We start from the raw sequence: 12,938 nt of genomic DNA, 5'->3' as shown, positions 1-12,938 counted from the left end.
TGGACAGCACATCGTGATAATAAGCGTAAAACCCAAGTGATCTAGAAATAAAATGTGTTGGCCTTTGTATGTTCAACATATGGACAGACTAAGAAAGAAGGGAATAAGAAAACCTCAATTTAGTCAGCATACTACAAGGTATCACATATACTCTGCTTTTCTTCTAATCTTCTGGGTTTTATTTTTTAACCTTCATGTTTGAGCCTAGAATATGAAGATATTTGCTGGATGAAGATTCGTTGCCTTTTAGCCAAGAGGTCTGGAAACAAAGATTTGGAAGGAATTTGTAAATAATTGATAGAAATTAGGAAAGAAGGGAAGAAACTAAAAGGAATAGCCAAGGAAAATATCAAACGAAAATTCTATAAGCACCATTATTTTTTAAAAGCAATTTGCATACTTGAACCATTAATTTTTGTTGAAAGCAACTACATCAGCAGTTATTAAAATCAATCTGAACCTTCAGTTAAAAAAAAACACATTTTGTTAAAAACCAAAACCCCAATTTTCCCATGTAATTACTCTTCCTAGTACTATCAATTATAGCACGGTGAGGGAAAAGCGTGTTATTATAATACAATTTTCCTCTTATTTTTTTGAAGCTAGAGGAAGTTTTTTTGAAGCTAGAGGAAGTTTTAGATACTTAAAAAAGTGGTAACCTAGAAAACTTTTTCCTCTTAATAAGAATATTAAATCTTCAGTGCTCACTACAAAACTTTCTCCAAAGAATGCAACATGGCACATAGAGCAAATGGAATGTAGCATTCGGAAAGATTTAGAAAGGTACTGCTGGTCAGGGAGCTGGAAATTAGAAATATGGGTTTTATAATAAAAATGATAAGACAAAGCCTTCAAAGTCAAAACTGTTGATCAAAATTTTAATGAAACACAAATAGAGTGTGCTCATCGATCACATAAAAATGATTCTTTCGGAGAATTATGCATGTTTCGTGAATATTTTGCTTTTCTCCATTATTCAGCTTCCTATCTAAGTGAGATTAAGCTCCCACAGTAATTTTGTTGTTGCTTGTCGCATTTGTCTTCTTGGTAAAGTCTTTTGGGTAGCAATATCTATGTTTGTGGAAACAAGTAAGGGCACTGGTGAAATACAATATCGCACCTCTCATTTTAATTTAGCTAGTAACTTCAAAGTTCAGCCAAAATAACTGGAATGCAATCTCCCCAGCCCTCCTCAGGTTAGAGGTGCTCGGCGCCAGCGTCCGCATGGTTGGTAAGCAGGCCCCTTCTCTCCTTCACAGGCGAATAGCTTGACTGTCCTCCCTGATTTTTCCTTACAGTTGCGTGTGCTGTGTGACTGATCTCTAGCCCATGGAATGAGAGCAGAAGTGATTTGTGCCTCTTTCAGGGCCAGCAAAACCTCCCAAGTGTAATCCACCACACTCCGTCCCCTCTGCAGAGACTCTGTAGGCCAAATGAAGAAGATCAGGGAGCCACAGACTAGAAGGAGCCGGGATCAGGAACACCTAAGCTGAGCTTTATGAGGGGAGAAATAAGCTGGTGTTGGATTGACGGGTAAGGTTTGAGTTTGCCTGTTACTGCGGTTAGCATTATTTCAACTACTGGATACTCTAAACAGGAATTTTTTAAAAACCTGTGACAAAAAAATCAGAAGGCAGTAGATAGAGATGTTCCGAAGATAAATAACAGGGAAAAAAATGGAAAAGACAGTGAATATATAGACGAAAAAATAAATAAATAATATATAATATTTACATTCAGGCCTTCAAAGCCAACTTTTGATCCCTGGGTTACAGCATTGAGCAGACACAAAACAGCAGGGTGTCTCGCTTCCTCCTTAGTGGGTGTCACTGTGGGCAGGAGGGCCCCACCCAGAGAGGAGAGGGGGAGAGGTACCAAGGTAGACAAACTCGGAGACATGGAGGAACTTGGCGAGAAGGAGACCCTGGCTTACTCAAGTTTTAAAACTATTGGAGCTCCTCTCACCAACAGAGAAAATAGAACCTGAAATATTTTGACCACCTATCCAGCTGAGTAGAAGAAAAACAAAGTTTAAAAATCTATAGTTCTTGATTAATACTTTAATTTACCAGAAGATGGTTCTGTATCGTACTATTCATGTAAATGTCATATGATAAAAAATAAATCAGAAGTGTTTTATGGTTCAATGGCTGTGGAAAAAGCTAGATTGAACAAAGTGGCCAAATTCTTTACATAAAACTCTTCATCCTTTGACGTTCTGCTCTGTGTTCCAAATACTCAAGAGGAACCCGGCACATGAGGTTTCCCAGATTTATTTGATCTAAGCCTCTTTGATTGTAGAGCACTCCCAGAGTGCAGATAACAGGAGCAAAGAAGTAAAAGACATGAAAAACATGAAGGAAAGTGTAGGAAAATACCATTCTGATCTTGCCAATAAATCGATACTTTTAATATTATTTCCCCTACAGACTATGTAGAATTTCACCCAGCTATGCTTATCCCGTGTTCTCCGATTTTGTATTGCAAAGATGGCTAATCACGCCGATAAAAAGACCTCTCTTTTCATTGGGACCTTAGCTCCAAACCATGCTTCATATTTCCAGGATGTGTTAGAGAAGAAACCACAATAACGAGCTTTGTAGCTATCTTTGGCATCAGCTTCTTCCCTTCCATCTAACACGTGCCATTGTATAAGTTATTTGGTTAACATTTGTGCTGCTGACAGAACAATCCAAATTGGATACCATAGTCTGGGAAATAACCTTAGGCAAGAGATGAGCAAAACAGCAATTTCCTCAGTCTCATACTGCAGCAATGGAGAAACGGTTGCTATCTCACGCCAAAAACAAATTTCAAAATTGGAGGGGCTGTAGAAGTATAACCTTTTGAATTAATAGTACTCTTGACTTTCCATGACCCTATGCAATGACAGGAGGACTGTGTCAGCACAAACCCATCAAGGTTTCTACTATAATTTATAGATGGGTGTGGAGGAAGCAACTGCAAAAAACAAATAAAACAAAACAAAGGCTATTCAGTGGACAGGACAGACTTCCTCCAAAGAGATGGCAGTATGTCCATTTTAAATGTACACATAGTCATTAAGGTTAAGAATAAAAGCAAATCTCTTCTTCGGCCAAGTTCTTTACTTAGTGGAAGAGAAAGTAAAATAAATAATGTGCCTACAGAGTTGCCTGAGGAAATGTAGGTACATTCTTTTGGCTTTGTTTCTAATTTTTATTTTAATTAGTTTTGCAAAAAGAATTCTTCTTTCTCTCAAGTAACATTTTTCTTAGCCTCTTGACCTGAAATTGTACTGCGTGAATGTAGTGCCCTTTAAAATGCTCCGGTGAGTCTGAAATAGAAAAGCATGGGGAGAAAAAGAAAACCTGAGGAGCACGAGGCACAGATTTGTCTGCACTTTCATTTTGATCGATTCTGTCATCTTTATTTGTACTCAGTTTTTGAATGCCTCAGAATATATGCACGTCATAGATGAAAAGATTTGTACCGTCAGAGTCTCTTAGTATGAATGTTAGAAGTGGGAACCTTTAGTGATGATGGGTCATTGGGTTTGATAGCCCCACTGCCAGCAGAGAAAATGGGACCCCACTTCACACGGCATTTAACATCCATTTCTTTCTTCCTAGAATATTGTTTTCAAGGGCAGGTTCATGGCTTCGGTGACTCTGGTGCATGACCACAAAACTTAAAAAAAAAAAAAAAGGTTGCAAGAGAAACTTTATTATTTCCATTTTACAGATGAGAAACATATGCAGAAAGTTGAATTTGACATTCAGGTCTCTCTAGCTCCAAATCTGCTTTCACTGCCATCAAAGTGCCTCATGTAAATGGAATTGGTTGATTGACACAGACCACTTTCATAAGACTCATTTTAAATTCTCACGTAAATGGAATTGGTTGATTGACACAGACCACTTTCATAAGACTCATTTTAAATTCTAAAGATCGTCCTTCCCTCCCTTCTTCCCCTTTTCCCTGTCAGAATTTTGTTCTTTCTTCCCTTTCTTTTCAGTCACCAGACTTTCTTGGAGAAGGAAAACATTATTGGACTGAGCTTCTTTTTCTCTCAGTAGATACGGATTTCTATTCCAACTCTTTCTATGGTTCTTATAAAAACTCACTCATCCTGTCTTTCTCTTTGTTTGGTGAGATTGTTTGACTTTTTGCAATTGTGAATCTGTATTGTTTTCTGCTTCATTTTGTGTCATTTCTCTCCTATATTTTATATAAATACAAAAGAAAACTCTTTTTTTTTTTTTGTCTAGAAATTGTGAGACACCCTCAGAAGTTAACTGAAGAACCAGTGACCTGGTGCACTGATGAGGAAGACTTTCTGAATTTAGAGCAATTGCTACTATAATTGAGCCATGCAGATCACCCTCTTCCGAGTTCTTGCTCTGTCTCCTACAAATATGAATGCAACTATGATCACTGCAGAGAGCGCCAAGGGGCAAAAGCACATGGCCTGGGCCAACAAGAGGCTTACAGTTCATTGAAAGTCTTCATAATACACTTCTGGTTACCTCCCTCAGTAAAAATAAGTAAAGATTCACTGTTTCAAGCAGGAAACTCCCAGGTTTAGGAGAAAAAATCCAAGTTATCTGTGATGGGACTTAGAACCAGTTCCTCGTATCTGAAAGCCCAGCCTCTTCCTCAACCCATTTCCCCAAAATGCTACAGAAGAGTTCAAATTAGCCCAGTTTGCATCAGGTGCCCCCTCCTGAACCAATCAACTATGCCCATGAGCTGCAATCGCATTTTATGATCATGATATTTCTGCAACAATCAGGTTGGAGTAAGAATGGACATTTTTTCAAAAATAAGTGCTGTCCCAGAGCAAACTCCTCCTTCCCTTCCCTCCCCTTCTTATTCCATTTAGCTCTTCGGTCAGTTGATGATCCCCACCCACATTGGGGAGGGCAGTCTGCTTTACTGAGTCCACTGATTCCAATCCTAATCTCATCCACACTCTCACAGACACGCCCAGAAATACTGTTTAAAGTGGGTACCCTGTGGCATGTCGAGTTGACACATAAAATTAACCATCGCATATATGTACTGTACCCAGCAGTTCTATTCCTAGGAATTATATATCCAACACAGTAGTACATGTGTGTGCCCTAAAAGACATGTAAAAATTTATTCACAAGCCCAATCCCGTCTGATCTCAGAAGCTAAGCAGGGTCGGGCTTGGTTAGTACTTGGATGGGAGACCACCTAGGAAGACCAGGTGCTGTAGGCATAAAAAAATAAATGTAAAAATAAGGGATTGTAAGCTGACAAGGCCCTTGCAATCTGTGAGGTCAACCAAGGGTTGCCTTGCCTAAAAAAATAAAATAATAAAATAAAATAAAAAATTTATTCATAGCAGTTTTCATAATTTATTCATAATAGCCAAATATTTCATAATTTATTCATAATAGCCAAATATTGGAAACAATCTAACAGTCTATCAACAGTAGACTGTATAAAGCATGATATGGCGTGTGTGTATACTATAACAATGATTATATGTAGTAATATAGATGAATCTCATAAATATAATTCTGAGACCAGCCACAATGGAATATATACTGTCTGATTCCATTTTTATCAAGTTCAAAAGAAGACAAAACTCCTCTCTGGTGTTAGAAGTCAAGATATTGAGTACCTCTGAGAGGAGGGAGGATTACTTATTGGAAGAAAGCATGAAGGAAGCTTCCAGAATTTTATTTCTCGGTAAGTTTGATGAGCACATAGGCATATTTATTGTAGACATTTGTACACAACTTGTTATATATACACATATATGTGTGTATGAAAAAAATATATTTTAATAAAAGATAAAAAAATAAACTAGAGACCTAAGGACAGTTCATAAGCATTAAAATTAATGACTAAAATAAATCCATTAGCATGAAGGACAATGAAAAATAATAATAAGCAACAGCTGAAATCAGGTTAAGCCCTTGCTATAAGTCCTATAAGGGCTTTAATAGGAGTAAGAAGAGTGAGACCAATTTGAAGTGTAACTGGGTGCTGGAATGGAGATGGAAGGAACCCTTTCTGAATGCAGGGAGGCAGACTCTCAGCAAAAGGGCAGATTTACAAATAAAATACAGCTCTGCAAAGAGGAGATATAGCCATAAACCAAAGGTTTGGCAAGCCAAATTGGATGAACTCTAGCTTATCAGTCACAACCATAAGCCTAGATAACATGATGGAGTCTAACTCTGTTAATATGAAGGATGTGTAGTTTTATCCACATGCATGGATATGGCATATTTACAGCATTATTCTCTTACTCCTGTTGTCAAGTGATAAGAATGGTTCAGAGAAGTTTCATGTTCTTTGGGAAACTTGATTATTCTATTGTTAAATGATATTTGTGCTGGAAGCCCTTCCTCAGAATTGTATTTTACTAGCCTTTCATAGTCCTTCTACAGTACTGGTTTCCTGCCCCCATCCTCACCCCCACCCCATCTCTCTCTCATTTTTTCCATTAATCAAATTGAAAATTTTCATGTTTATATGCTGGCCATGGGTATCATGTGCATACTGAATAAAGCAAAATGTCTTTTAATTAATTCAGTTTCACAAAGATCAATATATGTCTACCATATTAGATAAAACCGAGCTTTAGGTAAAGGTTTAGCCCTAGAGAATTTCTTTAATTTATTTACATGGCCGCTCAGATGCTCCCTGAGACTTCGATGTTTTCTGAATTTGTATAGTTCTGTTTCCATTTTTAATAAACTTGTCTTTCATGTCTACACAGAGCTCATTTCAAATGCAATAATCAAAACAGAAGTCAAATATAGTTCTCTAAAACTTTTGCTTCTAGAAGGTATATTTTTTAACGTTTATAAAAATTGTTGGATCACGTTATTTTCTTGCTTAAACTCCTACTTATTGAAGTGAAAGAAAATAGAAGAATGTTGGGATTGTTCTCTGTCAACATGTCATACTTGGCACCACCTCATCAAGAACTGTTAATCATCTGAAATTTTACCCTACTTACAAACTAACAAGTTGGCTTGCCACAAATCATTAGCAGTTCATGGAGGTTGAAGGACACAAGATTCCTGGGTCAGAAACAAAAGATTTTATTACTCATGGTATAGAAATAAGCATGAGCATCAGTATATTTGCATTTTTTCCCCAGTCTCAAGTCTCACAGGGAGACATGAATGGGTCCAGAAAGACAGATGCCACAGAGTTTGCATTAGAATTATATAAACAATCTTTTATATTTTGCAGTATGCATTCTTGCCCTTTGCTCTAGAGAGAGGCTTTTTTTTTTTTTTTACTGAACAGTAAACACGCCTACTCTTTGCTTTGGAGAAAGACTGTCTCTTCAAGGTGTTTGCCATACAAACACTAAAAGGTAGTTCAGAATAAGAGGGCAATTAGTGCTGCTGTCATTAAGACTCACAGAAACATTAAGAGACCCATGGAGAATGGTCTCCCAACAATACAAAGAAAAATTGGTAAAAAAATCAACATTCTGCTGACTTGGGCCAAAACTCCCTTAAATTCTCCAAGTAATAAATAGAATTGGAAGAAAAACTCCATGAGTGAACAGAAGTGATTATTTCGTATTTGACAGTTCCCTATTTTTATTGGGTGACTCTACGAATAATATATACCAAGCAATTTGTGCATGAAGTAGAACCTCCTCTGGGATGATAATAAAAATTGGTGATGAGCTTGGCTTGCTCTGCATTGCTTCTCACGCTGCCCTTTCCCCCTCTCTTCCACATCATGTGATGCACCAAAACCACACAAAGCATCAGGTACTCAACAGAGATTGTGCACTGAAATCAAATAAGTATTTGTCAGAGCAAAGGATATTTCCTCAAAAATATGAGGTCAATACTGAATATCTGCACAAACAATACAACCAATTCTAGTCCCTAAAAGCGCCAGCGTTAAGCACGCACATATGCCCCCCCCCCAAAACAAACATACAAACAAGCAAACAACAAAAAAAAACAACTCTTGTTGTCTGGCAGCTCTACTTTTAACCTCTCTAAAGGTGTTATGCTACCAAAGCAGACCTTCTAGAATCAAGCTCTCAAACTCATCTTAGCCTTGTAGGAAGTGCAGTGTCCTTCTCCAGCTAGGCCATCTCTCTAATGTAGAGAAAGTCATGTCAAGAAAGGAGTATTTGAGGTCAGACACCTATCTAAATGTTAAATTTTATTTCGGTTCCTTAAACGCTTGGTGACATTGGGGGTGCTATATAACCTCCCAAGTCTCTATTTCCTTGTCTCTAAAAAGAGATGCACACTGCCTCACTGAAAGATGCAAAGACCAAAGGAGATAAAAGACAGTTGTGTCAGAGACCTACACAGAGCAGGTGCTGAATTTCCATTCCCTTCATTGCTTTGTTATCTCACATGTGCTGACAGCTCTAACAAGCCTTCTTCTTCAGCTATATAGATGAGGTTGAGACTAATATACTCATTCTGAAATACTAAATTTTGTATCTCAGATTTTGTTCTCTTTTTTCCACTTAGTTTTTCTTCCATCCAGTTGGCCTGCATTTCCAAGCAGAGCTGTTTCATCCTGTTTGGACTCAGCAGCTGCCTTCAACAATTATGTCACCTCCAGCTCCAAAACCAACCTTATTTTTTATTTTTTACTATTCTCTCAACAGGCCTCCTGAATAAATCCTTCTTTCTGAACTTCTTCATAAAGTAATGGCCCAGATTAAGACATTGATGTGAATCCTCATTTTAATTATGTTATTCACAGAAACATTATGCCCTTTTCAGAGTGTGGCATGGCTCATTTAAAAAAAAAAATATGATAACATGGGTTATTGAAAAGGCTATAAATGAGGCAGATTAGAGGCTGCTTATCTGCTTCCTCTGATACCAGACTTCATTTGAAGCTGCCTTTTAAAAGGCTTCCTGAATATGGTAATACCTGTTTGAGTGTTTTCTTCCATTTTCCCAAAAATGTTTTATGTCATGTCAATTTTTTTCCTCCATTCACAGAAAATGTATTTAAATAAATTTCCTATCTAAGTGGGTTCTAAAGTCATAAGAGGGACATTTTCAGTATCAGAGAATGTTAAATGTTGGAGGTGACCTTGAAAGAATCTGGTTCAACCCCTTCATTTTACAAATTAGGAAATTAAAGAATAATGTCACTGAAGGAGTAAGAGGCAGATCTTGGAACAAAAGAGAAACCAGGATGGCCAGGTCACTGTGCCTACCATTTTTATGGAGGCAAAAGCAAATTCAGTCAGATAAGCAAGGTGTAGAAAAATTACTGTAACGAGTTCTAAAAGAGGTTTTATTTTATTCTGAGAATGTTATAATCAGAGACTCAAGAACATCCAAGTCCTGAGCTATTGCTCAGCTTTCTGTCCAAGGGAACTATAGGAAAGGAAGACTAGTCATGTAGGGAAGCAGGCAGTTATTCGTAAGCGAACCAATATTAGATACATCAAAGTAGGGCTTTTTGGTAAAAGCTGAATTGGAGTATGTGACTCAGACTTGAGCCTAAGTAGGTTTCTTATCTTTACTTGAACGCAAACTTTGTGAATACCCAAGACTGGGCCAACGTAGTATGAAAAGCCAGGAATCAAAGGAACATGAACCCTCTTAGATGCTCAATTATATATTCAGAGGAAAGAGAAAGGGAGAAAGCAGCCAGGTCAGGTTTCCCTAAGAGAGCAGAAGAAAGGGTCACACACAGGTACTAACCACTGAACCACAGCAGCCCATCCCCCACAGCCAATATAACAGGATCCAATCCATGTTCCATGCTCTGCCTAGGCCATACTCAGCCCTTTCTTAGCAAGGACCTAGTAAGGGATAGGGGCAAAAAAGAAGAAACAGAGCCTAGAGGCCAGGAACATTCCCTTCCCAATAGTTGTGCTGGAGTAACAAATCACAGGTTGGATACGAGATTTCAAGAAAAGCAGCCAAGTATCATCTTTATTTGATGAGGTAGCCCTTAATATATTGGATTAATTTAAAGCAGCAGTGCTATTAAGTGCTCTCATTATTCACAAACAAAAGGATCCACGGTGATTAGAACCAAACTCCCATTCCATTATCTGAGGTAATAAAGTGCTCTCTTAAATACTTCTTAAAATTCATTTAAACTATATTAACCTGTTGGTTAATGAATCTAGCCAAGGCAGAAAATATAAAACCTAATTTTAAAAAGAAAACTCTTACAAAAATAATCTCTTCAACTATTCCCAGAAATCTATCAGTAGGTTTCTACTGTACCAGCTGTGAATCAGAAAAAGATTCATTTTATGTAAACCCCAAGAAGGAATTTATCTGCTGAGATGGACAATCCATAGTCGACTGAAGGCCTCAATTTTATAAATAATAAGAACCTAGTAGCCATTTGCTGACAGGGGCGTCTCAAATACTTTGTATGCAGAGAATAACCTTAGACTGAACTCTTGGCTTCTCAAACTATGCCAGCTCATTTACATCAGCCAAATCAACCAATGGACTAAGATATGCCCCATACAATCATATCTGCTATTTAATGATCAATCGGTATGTATCATGCCAACCAATCAGGACTCAGATTTGGACCAATCAGAAGTGTAGGGATTTATAACTTCATTTACATGAAACAGACCAAATTTTTGCAATAAAAGGTGACTTTTATTTTATTTTATTTATTTATTTTTTATTGTTCCCTTTGTCTTGGCAAAACAGTTTAGGTTGCTTCTTGTATCGGTGTCTCCCGAGCTGCAGCTCCTTTCACTCAAATAAAAGCTTTTTATTCTTGATTACAGTCTAAAATCAATTTTGGTTTACACAGTTAAAGAGAGAGAGAGAGAAGAGAGAGAGAGAGAGGGGCAAAGGGGACCACTAGGGTAGAAAGGTGGTAAGACCCCAGGTTCTAGGCTTCCGGCTCAGCATTTTTTTATTTACACTTCACAGCCTCTGCATGCAAGAATAAAAGCACAGACATTTTCATTGTTAAAATCATCAGCATTAAGGCCTGCTGCAGATACACAGGATCTGGTCTGCCCAGAAGCAAAAAAACAAATTAATGATCAACCAGTCACAGTTATGACCTTTAGTTTATGAATGTGTCACTACATTCCAAAACAACTCTCCTGCAAAATGATCCTCAGAACCTTCTTTGCTACCATGTCAAAACAAGGCTACGCAAACTAAACAAATGTTGAATTAGCACATTCAGAAGCTATGACATCCCACAGCTACCAGAACATCACTGAACATACTTTTCAAAATTTTCTCCATTCCAGTACTAATGTTAAGAAGACATCTGCCAGCCATCCTAACAGTGCATTCAGGAAAGAGGCCTCCAGCACCCCCTAATTAGAGCAAGTTGAAATCAAAATCAAATCATTTCTCCTCTTCTCTCTTGCCATTGAACTGTATATAATACAGACATAAAAGATGGACCCCACCCAACTAAAGAATGACATTCAAATTTGAAGTGAGCTGTCAAGATGGGTGAATTTTTCAGAGCCTGCTCACTCAAGCAACAGCTGCTGTCACATCCATCGACCTGAGGCGGAAGTCAAGTTCCATCGGCTGATATATGCCAAACTAACTTTGGTTCTGTTTACTTTTTTTCACAAATAAACTACTCCTCAGGCACCAAGTGGAAACCTGAGAAACAGCGATCCCCAAACTACAGTGGAGGTCTCAACTCCAAAGACTGGTCTGAAGAGAGATTTTCTTTCTCAGAATGCTTCTTAGTCCAAGAGCCTCTAGAAATTATGATAACCTAAAACCTGGGCCTCTGCTGTGATTTTAACCTGTTGTTTTTGGTATTCCACCACTTTACCTTCCTATGAAACACTGAAGTTCACAAAACTTTTCGATACATATTATCTGAGTTTGGATCTCACCACAAGGCTGTGGAGAAGTCAGAGAAGATATTATTTTCCCTTTTATAGATGAAGCAACTCTGACACACAGAGGTCAAATGCCCCCATCTCCCAGTTAGTAAGTAGCAGAGTCAGAACGCAAAGTCAGGATGCTCCAAATCCAAGTCTATTGCTCGATTCCAGTGTCACAACCTCTGAAGTACCACACAGCCTAGTCCTGGACTCTAGAAATCACAAGTAAAGTAACTGGCAGCCTCTCCTCCATCCTCTGTTTTCGCTGGTAGTTCTAGAGCAGCGACACAGGTGGTGGTTATAAGGCTCTGAGAAAGGCTGCAAAGTTTGAATCCTGGTTCCTTAATGCATTAGCTGTGTGATTTGGGACATAATAATCTCTCTGTTCCTCAGTTTCTTCTTTTTGTAATATTGAAACTTTTTGTAATTATAATATGAAATTCAAGATATTATACCCACCAGTACATTTTCTTCCAACAGTATGCCATCTCAGTCTACCCCATGAAAGTTTTAAAAGTCACTAGGCTACCACATGCCAGGGTTTATCATTATTTCATCTGTGACATATGTCATCATTGCCAGACAGGCAGTGGGCGATTCAGCTCCAAAAATACATTTTAGAATTTGTTTCCCATGACCACTTCTTATGCCAGTTGTCACTGATCAGGCTCCTAGGAAAAAAGACTCTGAGATACAGATTAGCATGCAGCTGGTTTATTGGTGACTAATTTGGATAAAAAAGGGGAAAGAAACAAAACTGGTCAGAGAGAGAAGTTGGACTTCAACACATTGCAGCAGAGACCTGAGTCAACCCTACAGAGACCTTGAAAGTTGGACTGGCCCTTTAGAGAAGTCCCAAATTGAACCTAAGAGCCAGATTTTCATCCTTCTGCATAGGCTTGTAATTAAATACAGGTCTGTCTCTGAAGAGGGAGCTGAATCTTGAGCAAGTTGTCAAGCAGAATGAATTATCAGAAAACAATACTTCTGGCAGCAGGGAGAATGCACTTGAAACAGATCCTGGGCTATGCACCACAGCATCCACTACAGGCCTGAGTGTGTAAATCAACCCTTGAATGATTAGATAGATGATAGATAGATAGATGATAGA

The sequence above is a fragment of the Pteropus vampyrus genome, unplaced genomic scaffold (genome assembly GCF_000151845.1).
Source record: "Pteropus vampyrus isolate Shadow unplaced genomic scaffold, Pvam_2.0 Scaffold53, whole genome shotgun sequence".
Taxonomy (NCBI): Eukaryota; Metazoa; Chordata; class Mammalia; order Chiroptera; family Pteropodidae; genus Pteropus; species Pteropus vampyrus.
Note: the sequence above shows the minus strand (reverse complement) of the source record.